The following is a 17,778-nucleotide window of genomic DNA, read 5'->3' as shown; positions in this document are numbered from 1 at the left end:
TACAATACAAATATGTTACAACAAAATAAGTTTCTTGAATGCAGTTTTTACACAATATCATACAAGCATGGACTCCAAATCTTGTCCTTATTTAAGTATGCGACAGCGGAAGCTCTTAATAATCACCTGAGAATAAACATGCTTAAAACGTCAACAAAAATGTTGGTGAGTTATAGGTTTAACCTATATATATCAAATCGTAACAATAGACCACAAGATTTCATATTTCAATACACATCCCATACATAGAGATAAAAATCATTCATATGGTGAACACCTGGTAACCGACAATAACAAGATGCATATATAAGAATATCCCCATCAATCCGGGACACCCTTCGGATATGATATAAATTTCGAAGTACTAAAGCATCCGGTACTTTGGATGGGGTTTGTTAGGCCCAATAGATCTATCTTTAGGATTCGCGTCAATTAGGGTGTCTGTTCCCTAATTCTTAGATTACCAGACTTAATAAAAAGGGGCATATTCGATTTCGATAATTCAACCATAGAATGTAGTTTCACGTACTTGTGTCTATTTTGTAAATCATTTATAAAACCTGCATGTATTCTCATCCCAAAAATATTAGATTTTAAAAGTGGGACTATAACTCACTTTCACAGATTTTTACTTCGTCGGGAAGTAAGACTTGGCCACTGGTTGATTCACGAACCTATAACAATATATACATATATATCAAAGTATGTTCAAAATATATTTACAACACTTTTAATATATTTTGATGTTTTAAGTTTATTAAGTCAGCTGTCCTCGTTAGTAACCTACAACTAGTTGTCCACAGTTAGATGTACAGAAATAAATCGATAAATATTATCTTGAATCAATCCACGACCCAGTGTATACGTATCTCAGTATTGATCACAACTCAAACTATATATATTTTTGGAATCAACCTCAACCCTGTATAGCTAACTCCAACATTCACATATAGAGTGTCTATGGTTGTTCCGAAATATATATAGATGTGTCGACATGATAGGTCGAAACATTGTATACATGTCTATGGTATCTCAAGATTACATAATATATAATACAAGTTGATTAAGTTATGGTTGGAATAGATTTGTTACCAATTTTCACGTAGCTAAAATGAGAAAAATTATCCAATCTTGTTTTACCCATAACTTCTTCATTTTAAATCCGTTTTGAGTGAATCAAATTGCTATGGTTTCATATTGAACTCTATTTTATGAATCTAAACAAAAAAAGTATAGGTTTCTAGTCGGAAAAATAAGTTACAAGTCGTTTTTGTAAAGGTAGTCATTTCAGTCGAAAGAACGACGTCTAGATGACCATTTTAGAAAACATACTTCCACTTTGAGTTTAACCATAATTTTTGGATATAGTTTCATGTTCATAATAAAAATCATTTTCTCAGAATAACAACTTTTAAATCAAAGTTTATCATAGTTTTTAATTAACTAACCCAAAACAGCCCGCGGTGTTACTACGACGGCGTAAATCCGGTTTTACGGTGTTTTTCGTGTTTCCAGGTTTTAACTCATTAAGTTAGCATATCATATAGATATAGAACATGTGTTTGGTTGATTTTAAAAGTCAAGTTAGAAGGATTAACTTTTGTTTGCGAACAAGTTTAGAATTAACTAAACTATGTTCTAGTGATTACAAGTTTAAACCTTCGAATAAGATAGCTTTATATGTATGAATCGAATGATGTTATGAACATCATTACTACCTTAAGTTCCTTGGATGAACCTACTGGAAAAGAGAAAAATGGATCTAGCTTCAATGGATCCTTGGATGGCTCAAAGTTCTTGAAGCAAAATCATGACACGAAAACAAGTTCAAGTAAGATCATCACTTGAAATAAGATTGTTATAGTTATAGAAATTGAACCAAAGTTTGAATATGATTATTACCTTGTATTAGAATGATAACCTACTGTAAGAAACAAAGATTTCTTGAGGTTGGATGATCACCTTACAAGATTGGAAGTGAGCTAGCAAACTTGAAAGTATTCTTGATTTTATGAAACTAGAACTTTTGGAATTTATGAAGAACACTTAGAACTTGAAGATAGAACTTGAGAGAGTTCAATTAGATGAAGAAAATTGAAGAATGAAAGTGTTTGTAGGTGTTTTTGGTCGTTGGTGTATGGATTAGATATAAAGGATATGTAATTTTGTTTTCATGTAAATAAGTCATGAATGATTACTCATATTTTTGTAATCTTATGAGATATTTCATGCTAGTTGCCAAATGATGGTTCCCACATGTGTTAGGTGACTCACATGGGCTGCTAAGAGCTGATCATTGGAGTGTATATACCAATAGTACATACATCTAAAAGCTGTGTATTGTACGAGTACGAATACGGGTGCATACGAGTAGAATTGTTGATGAAACTGAACGAGAATGTAATTGTAAGCATTTTTGTTAAGTAGAAGTATTTTGATAAGTGTATTGAAGTCTTTCAAAAGTGTATAAATACATATTAAAACACTACATGTATATACATTTTAACTGAGTCGTTAAGTCATCGTTAGTCGTTACATGTAAGTGTTGTTTTGAAACCTTTAGGTTAACGATCTTGTTAAATGTTGTTAACCCAATGTTTATAATAACAAAAGAGATTTTAAATTATTATATTATCATGATATTATGATGTACGAATATCTCTTAATATGATATATATACATTAAATGTCGTTACAACGATAAACGTTACATATATGTCTCGTTTCAAAATCATTAAGTTAGTAGTCTTGTTTTTACATATGTAGTTCATTGTTAATATAATTAATGATATGTTTACTTATCATAATATCATGTTAACTATATATATAACCATATATATGTCATCATATAGTTTTTTTACAAGTTTTAACGTTCGTGAATCACCGGTCAACTTGGGTGGTCAATTGTCTATATGAAACCTATTTCAATTAATCAAGTCTTAACAAGTTTGATTGCTTAACATGTTGGAAACATTTAATCATGTAAACATCAATCTCAATTAATATATATAAACATGGAAAAGTTCGGGTCACTACAGTACCTACCCGTTAAATAAATTTCGTCCCGAAATTTTAAGCTGTTGAAGGTGTTGACGAATCTTCTGGAAATAGATGCGGGTATTTCTTCTTCATCTGATCTTCACGCTCCCAGGTGAACTCGGGTCCTCTACGAGCATTCCATCGAACCTTAACAATTGGTATCTTGTTTTGCTTAAGTCTTTTAACCTCACGATCCATTATTTCGACGGGTTCTTCGATGAATTGGAGTTTTTCGTTGATTTGGATTTCATCTAATGGAATAGTGAGATCTTCTTTAGCAAAACATTTCTTCAAATTCGAGACGTGGAAAGTGTTATGTACAGCCGCGAGTTGTTGAGGTAACTCAAGTCGGTAAGCTACTGGTCCGACACGATCAATAATCTTGAATGGTCCAATATACCTTGGATTTAATTTCCCTCGTTTACCAAATCGAACAACGCCTTTCCAAGGTGAAACTTTAAGCATGACCATCTCTCCAATTTCAAATTCTATATCTTTTCTTTTAATGTCAGCGTAGCTCTTTTGTCGACTTTGGGCGGTTTTCAACCGTTGTTGAATTTGGATGATCTTCTCGGTAGTTTCTTGTATAATCTCCGGACCCGTAATCTGTCTATCCCCCACCTCACTCCAACAAATCGGAGACCTGCACTTTCTACCATAAAGTGCTTCAAACGGCGCCATCTCAATGCTTGAATGGTAGCTGTTGTTGTAGGAAAATTCTGCTAACGGTAGATGTCGATCCCAACTGTTTCCGAAATCAATAACACATGCTCGTAGCATGTCTTCAAGCGTTTGTATCGTCCTTTCGCTCTGCCCATCAGTTTGTGGATGATAGGCAGTACTCATGTCTAGACGAGTTCCTAATGCTTGCTGTAATGTCTGCCAGAATCTTGAAATAAATCTGCCATCCCTATCAGAGATAATAGAGATTGGTATTCCATGTCTGGAGACGACTTCCTTCAAATACAGTCGTGCTAACTTCTCCATCTTGTCATCTTCTCTTATTGGTAGGAAGTGTGCTGATTTGGTGAGACGATCAACTATTACCCAAATAGTATCAAAACCACTTGCAGTCCTTGGCAATTTAGTGATGAAATCCATGGTAATGTTTTCCCATTTCCATTCCGGGATTTCGGGTTGTTGAAGTAGACCTGATGGTTTCTGATGCTCAGCTTTGACCTTAGAACTCGTCAAACATTCTCCTACGTATTTAGCAACATCGGCTTTCATACCCGGCCACCAAAAATGTTTCTTGAGATCCTTGTACATCTTCCCCGTTCCAGGATGTATTGAGTATCTGGTTTTATGAGCTTCTCTAAGTACCATTTCTCTCATATCTCCAAATTTTGGTACCCAAATCCTTTCAGCCCTATACCGGGTTCCGTCTTCCCGAATATTAAGATGCTTCTCCGATCCTTTGGGTATTTCATCCTTTAAATTTTCCTCTTTTAAAACTCCTTGTTGCGCCTCCTTTATTTGAGTAGTAATGTTATTATGAATCATTATATTCATAGATTTTACTCGAATGGGTTCTCTATCCTTCCTGCTCAAGGCATCGGCTACCACATTTGCCTTCCCCGGGTGGTAACGAATCTCAAAATCGTAATCATTCAATAATTCAATCCACCTACGCTGCCTCATATTCAGTTGTTTCTGATTAAATATGTGTTGAAGACTTTTGTGGTCGGTATATATAATACTTTTGACCCCATATAAGTAGTGCCTCCAAGTCTTTAATGCAAAAACAACCGCGCCTAATTCCAAATCATGCGTCGTATAATTTTGTTCGTGAATCTTTAATTGTCTAGACGCATAAGCAATCACCTTCGTTCGTTGCATTAATACACAACCGAGACCTTGCTTTGATGCGTCACAATAAATCACAAAATCATCATTCCCTTCAGGCAATGACAATATAGGTGCCGTAGTTAGCTTTTTCTTCAATAACTGAAACGCTTTCTCTTGTTCATCATTCCATTCAAATTTCTTCCCTTTATGCGTTAATGCAGTCAAGGGTTTTGCTATTCTGGAAAAGTCTTGGATGAACCTTCTGTAGTAACCAGCTAGTCCTAAAAACTGGCGTATGTGTTTCGGAGTTTTCGGGGTTTCCCACTTTTCAACAGTTTCTATCTTTGCCGGATCCACCTTAATACCTTCTTTGTTCACTATGTGACCGAGGAATTGAACTTCTTCCAACCAAAATGCACACTTTGAAAACTTAGCGTACAATTCTTCCTTCCTCAATACTTCTAACACCTTTCTCAAATGTTCACCGTGTTCTTGGTCATTCTTTGAGTAAATAAGTATGTCATCAATGAAAACAATGACAAACTTGTCAAGGTATGGTCCACACACTCGGTTCATAAGGTCCATGAACACAGCTGGTGCATTAGTTAAACCAAACGGCATGACCATAAACTCGTAATGACCGTAACGTGTTCTGAAAGCAGTCTTTGGAATATCATCTTCTTTCACTCGCATTTGATGATACCCGGAACGTAAGTCAATCTTTGAATAAACAGACGAGCCTTGTAGTTGATCAAATAAGTCGTCGATTCTCGGTAGTGGGTAGCGGTTCTTGATGGTAAGTTTGTTCAACTCTCGGTAGTCGATACACAACCTGAATGTACCATCTTTCTTCTTGACAAACAAAACAGGAGCTCCCCACGGTGATGTGCTTGGTCGAATGAAACCACGCTCTAAAAGTTCTTGTAATTGGCTTTGCAGTTCTTTCATCTCGCTGGGTGCGAGTCTGTAAGGAGCACGAGCTATTGGTGCAGCTCCTGGTACAAGATCTATTTGAAATTCAACGGATCGATGTGGGGGTAATCCCGGTAATTCTTTCGGAAATACATCGGAAAATTCTTTTGCAATGGGAACATCATTGATGCTCTTTTCTTCAGTTTGTACTTTCTCGACGTGTGCTAGAACAGCATAGCAACCTTTTCTTATTAGTTTTTGTGCCTTCAAATTACTAATAAGATGTAGCTTCGTGTTGCCCTTTTCTCCGTACACCATTAAGGGTTTTCCTTTTTCTCGTATAATGCGAATTGCATTTTTGTAACAAACGATCTCCGCTTTCACTTCTTTCAACCAGTCCATACCGATTATCACATCAAAACTCCCTAACTCTACTGGTATCAAATCAATCTTAAATGTTTCGCTAACCAGTTTAATTTCTCGATTCCGACATATATTATCTGCTGAAATTAATTTACCATTTGCTAATTCGAGTAAAAATTTACTATCCAAAGGCGTCAATGGACAACTTAATTTAGCACAAAAATCTCTACTCATATAGCTTCTATCCGCACCCGAATCAAATAAAACGTAAGCAGATTTATTGTCAATAAGAAACGTACCCGTAACAAGCTCCGGGTCTTCCTGTGCCTCTACCGCATTAATATTGAAAACTCTTCCACGGCCTTGTCCATTCGTGTTCTCCTGGTTCGGGCAATTTCTAATAATGTGGCCTGGTTTTCCACATTTATAACAAACTACATTGGCATAACTTGCTCCGACACTACTTGCTCCGCCATTACTCGTTCCGACACCATTTGTTCCTTTCGTTCTATTAACCCCTGGTCCGTAGACCTCACACTTCGCCGCGCTATGACCATTTCTTTTACACTTGTTGCAAAATTTGGTGCAGAACCCCGAGTGATTCTTTTCACACCTTTGGCATAGTTGCTTCTGATTGTTGTTGTTGTTGCGGTTATTATTGTTGTTGGGATGATTGTTGTAGTTGCTGTTGTTGTTGTTGTTGTTGTTGTTGTTGGGCCGTTTGTTGTAGTTGCGATTGATGTTGCGATTGTTGGGATAATTGTTGCGATTATTGTTGTAATTGCTGTTGTTGTTGTATTGGTGATTCTTATCACCGTTTTCCTCCCACTTTCTTTTGACTTGCTTCACATTGGCCTCTTCAGCAGTCTATTCTTTAATTCTTTCTTCAATCTGGTTCACTAGTTTGTGAGCCATTCTACATGCCTGTTGTATGGAGGCGGGCTCGTGTGAACTTATATCTTCTTGGATTCTTTCCGGTAATCCTTTCACAAACGCGTCGATCTTCTCTTCCTCATCTTCGAATGCTCCCGGACACAATAGGCACAATTCTGTGAATCGTCTTTCGTACGTGGTAATATCAAATCCTTGGGTTCGTAACCCTCTAAGTTCTGTCTTGAGCTTATTGACCTCGGTTCTGGGACGGTACTTCTCGTTCATCAAGTGCTTGAATGCTGACCACGGTAGTGCGTACGCATCATCTTGTCCCACTTGCTCTAGATAGGTATTCCACCATGTTAACGCAGAACCTGTGAAGGTATGCGTAGCGTACTTCACTTTGTCCTCTTCAGTACACTTACTTATGGCAAACACCGATTCAACCTTCTCTGTCCACCGTTTCAATCCGATCGGTCCTTCGGTTCCATCAAATTCCAAAGGTTTGCAGGCAGTGAATTCTTTGTAGGTGCATCCTACACGATTTCCTGTACTGCTAGATCCAAGGTTATTGTTGGTATGTAGCGCAGCCTATACTGCGGCTATGTTTGAAGCTAGAAAAGTACGGAATTCCTCTTCATTCATATTCACGGTGTGTCGAGTAGTCGGTGCCATTTCCTTCAAAATAGTTAAATGGAACAAGTTAATCATACAGAATATTAAGAGTAGTTAATAGTATTTCGTAGCATAATATGAACTCATTTATAAAAGCTTTTTCTTCATATTAGCGTTTTATAAGTTTAAATTCGGGTAGTACCTACCCGTTAAGTTCATACTTAGTAGCTAATATACAATTCAACTACTACAATTCTATATGAAAAACTGATTATAATAATATTTCGCGTTCAAACTTTTATACAATATTTTACAAACTTACAATACCGCTTATTTTACATAAAGCATGAAATATAGCACACAATAACTTTGATACAAGATAGTTGTGAAGACAATTCTAGCTAGTACACAAGTCGTTCAGCAAAGGCAATAAAGACACGTAATTCATACGTCCAGAAACAAGTCATGCATTCTGGTTTTACTAGGACTACTTCCCATCCTTGGTCTTGTGCAACATAACCGTTATGGCCGTTGATAAGACAGCGTGTTGTAACGTCATTAAAGGGACGAGGGTTACGTAATGTCCAACAGTCCCGTAATAATCTAAAAAACTCATTTCTTACCCCAATTACCGACTCCGTCACTTGTGGAAACGTTTTGTTTAATAGTTGTAGCCCGATGTTCTTGTTCTCACTTTGGTGAGAAGCGAACATTACTAATCCGTAAGCATAACATGCTTCTTTATGTTGCATGTTAGCCACTTTTTCTAAATCACGAAGTCCAATATTCGGATATATTGAGTCAAAATAATTTCTTAACCCGTTGCGTAAAATAGCATTTGGGTTCCCCGCAATATATGCGTCAAAGTAAACACATCGTAACTTATGGGTTTCCCAATGTGATATCCCCCATCTTTCAAACGAAAGTCTCTTATAAACCAAGACATTCTTGGAACGTTCTTCGAATGTCTTACAAACTGATCTCGCCTTAAATAGTTGTGCCGAAGAATTCTGGCCGATTCTAGACAAGATTTCATCAATCATGTCTCCGGGTAGGTCTCTTAAAATATTGGGTTGTCTATCCATTTTGTGTTTTTAAACTGTAAAATAGACAAGAGTTAGATTCATAAAAAAAATACTTATTAATACAAGCAATTTTTACATATATCATAAAGCATAAGAACACTATATTCCATATATTACACCACACGAATACAACTATCTTATTCCGACTCGCTCGTTTCTTCTTCTTCGGTTTTGGTTCGTTTTGCCAAGTTTCTAGGGATATATGATGTTCCCCTAATACGAGCCGTCGTTGTCCACATTGGTTTAGAAAAACCTGGTGGTTTAGAGGTTCCCGGGTCATTGTTACAACTTAAGGACTTCGGGGGTTGACGATACATATAAAGTTCATCGGGGTTGGAATTAGATTTCTCTATTTTTATGCCCTTTCCCTTATTATTTTCTTTTGCCTTTTTAAATTCAGTTGGGGTAATTTCTATAACATCATCGGAATTCTCGTCGGAATCCGATTCATCGGAGAATTGGTAATCCTCCCAATATTTTGCTTCCTTGGCGGAAACACCATTGACCATAATTAACTTTGGTCGGTTGGTTGAGGATTTTCTTTTACTTAACCGTTTTATTATTTCCCCCACCGGTTCTATTTCTTCATCCGGTTCCGATTCTTCTTCCGGTTCCGATTCTTCTTCCGGTTCCGACTCTTCTTCCGGTTCCTCTTCGGGAACTTGTGAATCAGTCCACAAATCATTCCAATTTACATTTGACTCTTCATTATTATTAGGTGAGTCAATGGGACTTGTTCTAGAGGTAGACATCTATCACATAATATCAAACACGTTAAGAGATTAATATATCACATAATATTCATATGTTAAAAATATATAGTTTCCAACAAAAATGTTAAGCAATCATTTTTAAAGAAAACACGGTCGAAGTCCAGACTCACTAATGCATCCTAACAAACTCGATAAGACACACTAATGCAACTTTTTCTGGTTCTCTAAGACCAACGCTCGGATACCAACTGAAATGTCCCGTTCTTATTGATTAAAAACGTTCCATATTAATTGATTTCGTTGCGAGGTTTTGACCTCTATATGAGACGTTTTTCAAAGACTGCATTCATTTTTAAACAAACCATAACCTTTATTTCATCAATAAAGGTTTAAAAAGCTTTACGTAGATTATCAAAAAATGATAATCTAAAATATCCTGTTTACACACGACCATTACATAATGGTTTACAATACAAATATGTTACAACAAAATAAGTTTCTTGAATGCAGTTTTTACACAATATCATACAAGCATGGACTCCAAATCTTGTCCTTATTTAAGTATGCGACAGCGGAAGCTCTTAATAATCACCTGAGAATAAACATGCTTAAAACGTCAACAAAAATGTTGGTGAGTTATAGGTTTAACCTATATATATCAAATCGTAACAATAGACCACAAGATTTCATATTTCAATACACATCCCATACATAGAGATAAAAATCATTCATATGGTGAACACCTGGTAACCGACAATAACAAGATGCATATATAAGAATATCCCCATCATTCCGGGACACCCTTCGGATATGATATAAATTTCAAAGTACTAAAGCATCCGGTACTTTGGATGGGGTTTGTTAGGCCCAATAGATCTATCTTTAGGATTCGCGTCAATTAGGGTGTCTGTTCCCTAATTCTTAGATTACCAGACTTAATAAAAAGGGGCATATTCGATTTCGATAATTCAACCATAGAATGTAGTTTCACGTACTTGTGTCTATTTTGTAAATCATTTATAAAACCTGCATGTATTCTCATCCCAAAAATATTAGATTTTAAAAGTGGGACTATAACTCACTTTCACAGATTTTTACTTCGTCGGGAAGTAAGACTTGGCCACTGGTTGATTCACGAACCTATAACAATATATACATATATATCAAAGTATGTTCAAAATATATTTACAAAACTTTTAATATATTTTGATGTTTTAAGTTTATTAAGTCAGCTGTCCTCGTTAGTAACCTACAACTAGTTGTCCACAGTTAGATGTACAGAAATAAATCGATAAATATTATCTTGAATCAATCCACGACCCAGTGTATACGTATCTCAGTATTGATCACAACTCAAACTATATATATTTTTGGAATCAACCTCAACCCTGTATAGCTAACTCCAACATTCACATATAGAGTGTCTATGGTTGTTCCGAAATATATATAGATGTGTCGACATGATAGGTCGAAACATTGTATACATGTCTATGGTATCTCAAGATTACATAATATATAATACAAGTTGATTAAGTTATGGTTGGAATAGATTTGTTACCAATTTTCACGTAGCTAAAATGAGAAAAATTATCCAATCTTGTTTTACCCATAACTTCTTCATTTTAAATCCGTTTTGAGTGAATCAAATTGCTATGGTTTCATATTGAACTCTATTTTATGAATCTAAACAAAAAAAGTATAGGTTTCTAGTCGGAAAAATAAGTTACAAGTCGTTTTTGTAAAGGTAGTCATTTCAGTCGAAAGAACGACGTCTAGATGACCATTTTAGAAAACATACTTCCACTTTGAGTTTAACCATAATTTTTGGATATAGTTTCATGTTCATAATAAAAATCATTTTCTCAGAATAACAACTTTTAAATCAAAGTTTATCATAGTTTTTAATTAACTAACCCAAAACAGCCCGCGGTGTTACTACGACGGCGTAAATCCGGTTTTACGGTGTTTTTCGTGTTTCCAGGTTTTAACTCATTAAGTTAGCATATCATATAGATATATAACATGTGTTTGGTTTATTTTAAAAGTCAAGTTAGAAGGATTAACTTTTGTTTGCGAAGAAGTTTAGAATTAACTAAACTATGTTCTAGTGATTACAAGTTTAAACCTTCGAATAAGATAGCTTTATATGTATGAATCGAATGATGTTATGAACATCATTACTACCTTAAGTTCCTTGGATGAACCTACTGGAAAAGAGAAAAATGGATCTAGCTTCAATGGATCCTTGGATGGCTCAAAGTTCTTGAAGCAAAATCATGACACGAAAACAAGTTCAAGTAAGATCATCACTTGAAATAAGATTGTTATAGTTATAGAAATTGAACCAAAGTTTGAATATGATTATTACCTTGTATTAGAATGATAACCTACTGTAAGAAACAAAGATTTCATGAGGTTGGATGATCACCTTACAAGATTGGAAGTGAGCTAGCAAACTTGAAAGTATTCTTGATTTTATGAAACTAGAACTTTTGGAATTTATGAAGAACACTTAGAACTTGAAGATAGAACTTGAGAGAGTTCAATTAGATGAAGAAAATTGAAGAATGAAAGTGTTTGTAGGTGTTTTTGGTCGTTGGTGTATGGATTAGATATAAAGGATATGTAATTTTGTTTTCATGTAAATAAGTCATGAATGATTACTCATATTTTTGTAATCTTATGAGATATTTCATGCTAGTTGCCAAATGATGGTTCCCACATGTGTTAGGTGACTCACATGGGCTGCTAAGAGCTGATCATTGGAGTGTATATACCAATAGTACATACATCTAAAAGCTGTGTATTGTACGAGTACGAATACGGGTGCATACGAGTAGAATTGTTGATGAAACTGAACGAGAATGTAATTGTAAGCATTTTTGTTAAGTAGAAGTATTTTGATAAGTGTATTGAAGTCTTTCAAAAGTGTATAAATACATATTAAAACACTACATGTATATACATTTTAACTGAGTCGTTAAGTCATCGTTAGTCGTTACATGTAAGTGTTGTTTTGAAACCTTTAGGTTAACGATCTTGTTAAATGTTGTTAACCCAATGTTTATAATAACAAAAGAGATTTTAAATTATTATATTATCATGATATTATGATGTACGAATATCTCTTAATATGATATATATACATTAAATGTCGTTACAACGATAAACGTTACATATATGTCTCGTTTCAAAATCATTAAGTTAGTAGTCTTGTTTTTACATATGTAGTTCATTGTTAATATAATTAATGATATGTTTACTTATCATAATATCATGTTAACTATATATATAACCATATATATGTCATCATATAGTTTTTTTACAAGTTTTAACGTTCGTGAATCACCGGTCAACTTGGGTGGTCAATTGTCTATATGAAACCTATTTCAATTAATCAAGTCTTAACAAGTTTGATTGCTTAACATGTTGGAAACATTTAATCATGTAAACATCAATCTCAATTAATATATATAAACATGGAAAAGTTCGGGTCACTACAATATGTTAAAAATATATAGTTTCCAACAAAAATGTTAAGCAATCATTTTTAAAGAAAACACGGTCGAAGTCCAGACTCACTAATGCATCCTAACAAACTCGATAAGACACACTAATGCAAATTTTCTGGTTCTCTAAGACCAACGCTCGGATACCAACTGAAATGTCCCGTTCTTATTGATTAAAAACGTTCCATATTAATTGATTTCGTTGCGAGGTTTTGACCTCTATATGAGACGTTTTTCAAAGACTGCATTCATTTTTAAACAAACCATAACCTTTATTTCATCAATAAAGGTTTAAAAAGCTTTACGTAGATTATCAAATAATGATAATCTAAAATATCCTGTTTACACACGACCATTACATAATGGTTTACAATACAAATATGTTACAACAAAATAAGTTTCTTGAATGCAGTTTTTACACAATATCATACAAGCATGGACTCCAAATCTAGTCCTTATTTAAGTATGCGACAGCAGAAGCTCTTAATAATCACCTGAGAATAAACATGCTTAAAACGTCAACAAAAATGTTGGTGAGTTATAGGTTTAACCTATATATATCAAATCGTAACAATAGACCACAAGATTTCATATTTCAATACACATCCCATACATAGAGATAAAAATCATTCATATGGTGAACACCTGGTAACCGACAATAACAAGATGCATATATAAGAATATCCCCATCATTCCGGGACACCCTTCGGATATGATATAAATTTCGAAGTACTAAAGCATCCGGTACTTTGGATGGGGTTTGTTAGGCCCAATAGATCTATCTTTAGGATTCGCGTCAATTAGGGTGTCTGTTCCCTAATTCTTAGATTACCAGACTTAATAAAAAGGGGCATATTCGATTTCGATAATTCAACCATAGAATGTAGTTTCACGTACTTGTGTCTATTTTGTAAATCATTTATAAAACCTGCATGTATTCTCATCCCAAAAATATTAGATTTTAAAAGTGAGACTATAACTCACTTTCACAGATTTTTACTTCGTCGGGAAGTAAGACTTGGCCACTGGTTGATTCACGAACCTATAACAATATATACATATATATCAAAGTATGTTCAAAATATATTTACAACACTTTTAATATATTTTGATGTTTTAAGTTTATTAAGTCAGCTGTCCTCGTTAGTAACCTACAACTAGTTGTCCACAATTAGATGTACAGAAATAAATCGATAAATATTATCTTGAATCAATCCACGACCCAGTGTATACGTATCTCAGTATTGATCACAACTCAAACTATATATATTTTGGAATCAACCTCAACCCTGTATAGCTAACTCCAACATTCACATATAGAGTGTCTATGGTTGTTCCGAAATATATATAGATGTGTCGACATGATAGGTCGAAACATTGTATACGTGTCTATGGTATCTCAAGATTACATAATATATAATACAAGTTGATTAAGTTATGGTTGGAATAGATTTGTTACCAATTTTCACGTAGCTAAAATGAGAAAAATTATCCAATCTTGTTTTACCCATAACTTCTTCATTTTAAATCCGTTTTGAGTGAATCAAATTGCTATGGTTTCATATTGAACTCTACTTTATGAATCTAAACAAAAAAAGTATAGGTTTCTAGTCAGAAAAATAAGTTACAAGTCGTTTTTGTAAAGGTAGTCATTTCAGTCGAAAGAACGACGTCTAGATGACCATTTTAGAAAACATACTTCCACTTTGAGTTTAACCATAATTTTTGGATATAGTTTCATGTTCATAATAAAAATCATTTTCTCAGAATAACAACTTTTAAATCAAAGTTTATCATAGTTTTTAATTAACTAACCCAAAACAGCCCGCGGTGTTACTACGACGGCGTAAATCCGGTTTTACGGTGTTTTTCGTGTTTCCAGGTTTTAAATCATTAAGTTAGCATATCATATAGATATAGAACATGTGTTTAGTTGATTTTAAAAGTCAAGTTAGAAGGATTAACTTTTGTTTGCGAACAAGTTTAGAATTAACTAAACTATGTTCTAGTGATTACAAGTTTAAACCTTCGAATAAGATAGCTTTATATGTATGAATCGAATGATGTTATGAACATCATTACTACCTTAAGTTCCTTGGATGAACCTACTGGAAAAGAGAAAAATGGATCTAGCTTCAATGGATCCTTGGATGGCTCAAAGTTCTTGAAGCAAAATCATGACACGAAAACAAGTTCAAGTAAGATCATCACTTGAAATAAGATTGTTATAGTTATAGAAATTGAACCAAAGTTTGAATATGATTATTACCTTGTATTAGAATGATAACCTACTGTAAGAAACAAAGATTTCTTGAGGTTGGATGATCACCTTACAAGATTGGAAGTGAGCTAGCAAACTTGAAAGTATTCTTGATTTTATGAAACTAGAACTTTTGGAATTTATGAAGAACACTTAGAACTTGAAGATAGAACTTGAGAGAGTTCAATTAGATGAAGAAAATTGAAGAATGAAAGTGTTTGTAGGTGTTTTTGGTCGTTGGTGTATGGATTAGATATAAAGGATATGTAATTTTGTTTTCATGTAAATAAGTCATGAATGATTACTCATATTTTTGTAATCTTATGAGATATTTCATGCTAGTTGCCAAATGATGGTTCCCACATGTGTTAGGTGACTCACATGGGCTGCTAAGAGCTGATAATTGGAGTGTATATACCAATAGTACATACATCTAAAAGCTGTGTATTGTACGAGTACGAATACGGGTGCATACGAGTAGAATTGTTGATGAAACTGAACGAGAATGTAATTGTAAGCATTTTTGTTAAGTAGAAGTATTTTGATAAGTGTATTGAAGTCTTTCAAAAGTGTATAAATACATATTAAAACACTACATGTATATACATTTTAACTGAGTCGTTAAGTCATCGTTAGTCGTTACATGTAAGTGTTGTTTTGAAACCTTTAGGTTAACGATCTTGTTAAATGTTGTTAACCCAATGTTTATAATAACAAAAGAGATTTTAAATTATTATATTATCATGATATTATGATGTACGAATATCTCTTAATATGATATATATACATTAAATGTCGTTACAACGATAAACGTTACATATATGTCTCGTTTCAAAATCATTAAGTTAGTAGTCTTGTTTTTTACATATGTAGTTCATTGTTAATATAATTAATGATATGTTTACTTATCAGAATATCATGTTAACTATATATATAACCATATATATGTCATCATATAGTTTTTTACAAGTTTTAACGTTCGTGAATCACCGGTCAACTTGGGTGGTCAATTGTCTATATGAAACCTATTTCAATTAATCAAGTCTTAACAAGTTTGATTGCTTAACATGTTGGAAACATTTAATCATGTAAACATCAATCTCAATTAATATATATAAACATGGAAAAGTTCGGGTCACTACAAATGGAACGGAAGAAGTTCCTTTATAGTAAAAATACCAGACAAAGAAATCAAGGCAGATCACCGCATTTAATTATAGAGATCTTAATTTCCCTTACTCACTGAAGAATCAAATCTTTTAGATTTCGAAGATCTTCTTTAAAAAAACCCTTGAATTTCGAAATTCAACCAAGACAACGTCAAAAGCTAAGACGCACCTTATTTTCTAATTCAACCGTAACCACGTCAAAAGTTAGGACGAATCTTGAATTCCTAATTTCGCTATTTGGCGATAACTTCATTCGTACTCTTCGAATTTTCGAATTATTTTATCATTATTATTCAATGATGATAAACCTCTAATTATCAACACATATTGGTCATGAAAACATTTTTAATGTAAGCCATGACCACCTCACTCAAATTTTGGGACGAAATTTCTTTAACGGGTAGGTACTGTGATGACCCGTAAATTTCCGATCAAATTTAAACTTAATCTTGATATATTTCGACACGATAAGCAAAGTCTGTTAAACTGAATCTCAAAAACTTTGAACCGTGTTCATGTATACATTTAACCTGTGACTATTCTCGACGATTCACGAACAATTGTTTATACATAAATATGTAAAATATATATATAATCATAAATATAAAAATAGGTATATATATATGATATTTTGAAACAATAAAATACAATTACAAATTAAAAATATAGTTGTTATACAATATTATTATTATTTATTAATATTAACATCAGTAATACTTTCATTATTAATATTAGTATCAGTATTATCAATATTATTAATTAAACATATAATATATAGATATGAACTCTAATAAGCATAATTTGTTATATCAATACTATTAGTGTTATAAATTATTTTTATAAATAATATTAGTATTTTTATTATTATTATTATTATTATTATTATTATTATTATTTGTGACTATACTATTATCATTATTATTATTATTATGATAATTGTTATTAATATTAATATTTTTATTATTTTTATTATTATTACAGCACTATTATTATGTATCTACACGTGTTAACATTTAAAAATAATATAACTGTGATTATAATTTATGGAACCCGTTTCACTTCTTTATCAATTTGTCTCCTTGCTTGTTAAAAGTAAATGGAATATAATATATGACAATCTATCAATTACAATGTGCCAAATTCAGTTATAAATCAGTCTCAACTTTTATTTTTTTTAGTATTTCTATTCTTAAAGTCCTGATTACTACAGGATGATGATTGTCAACATAAAAACGAACGTTTAGCATATTAAACAGAAACCATTCAATTTTTTTTTCCACATTCCATCTCATCATCATTCTTTAAACTTCCACCTTCCAAAAACAAATCACAACAGACGATTTAAACAACAAATCTAAGAGTTAATAAACTTGGTAACATCCTTGTTCCTTCACACAAGCATGTTTAGCTAATCCTCCAGGAAACACAAGTCTCACTACCTTTAAGAACAACC

Source organism: Rutidosis leptorrhynchoides, chromosome 8, assembly GCF_046630445.1.
Source record: "Rutidosis leptorrhynchoides isolate AG116_Rl617_1_P2 chromosome 8, CSIRO_AGI_Rlap_v1, whole genome shotgun sequence".
Classification (NCBI taxonomy): Eukaryota; Viridiplantae; Streptophyta; class Magnoliopsida; order Asterales; family Asteraceae; genus Rutidosis; species Rutidosis leptorrhynchoides.
The sequence above is the reverse complement of the archived record's forward strand: the minus strand, read 5'-3'. Positions refer to the sequence as shown.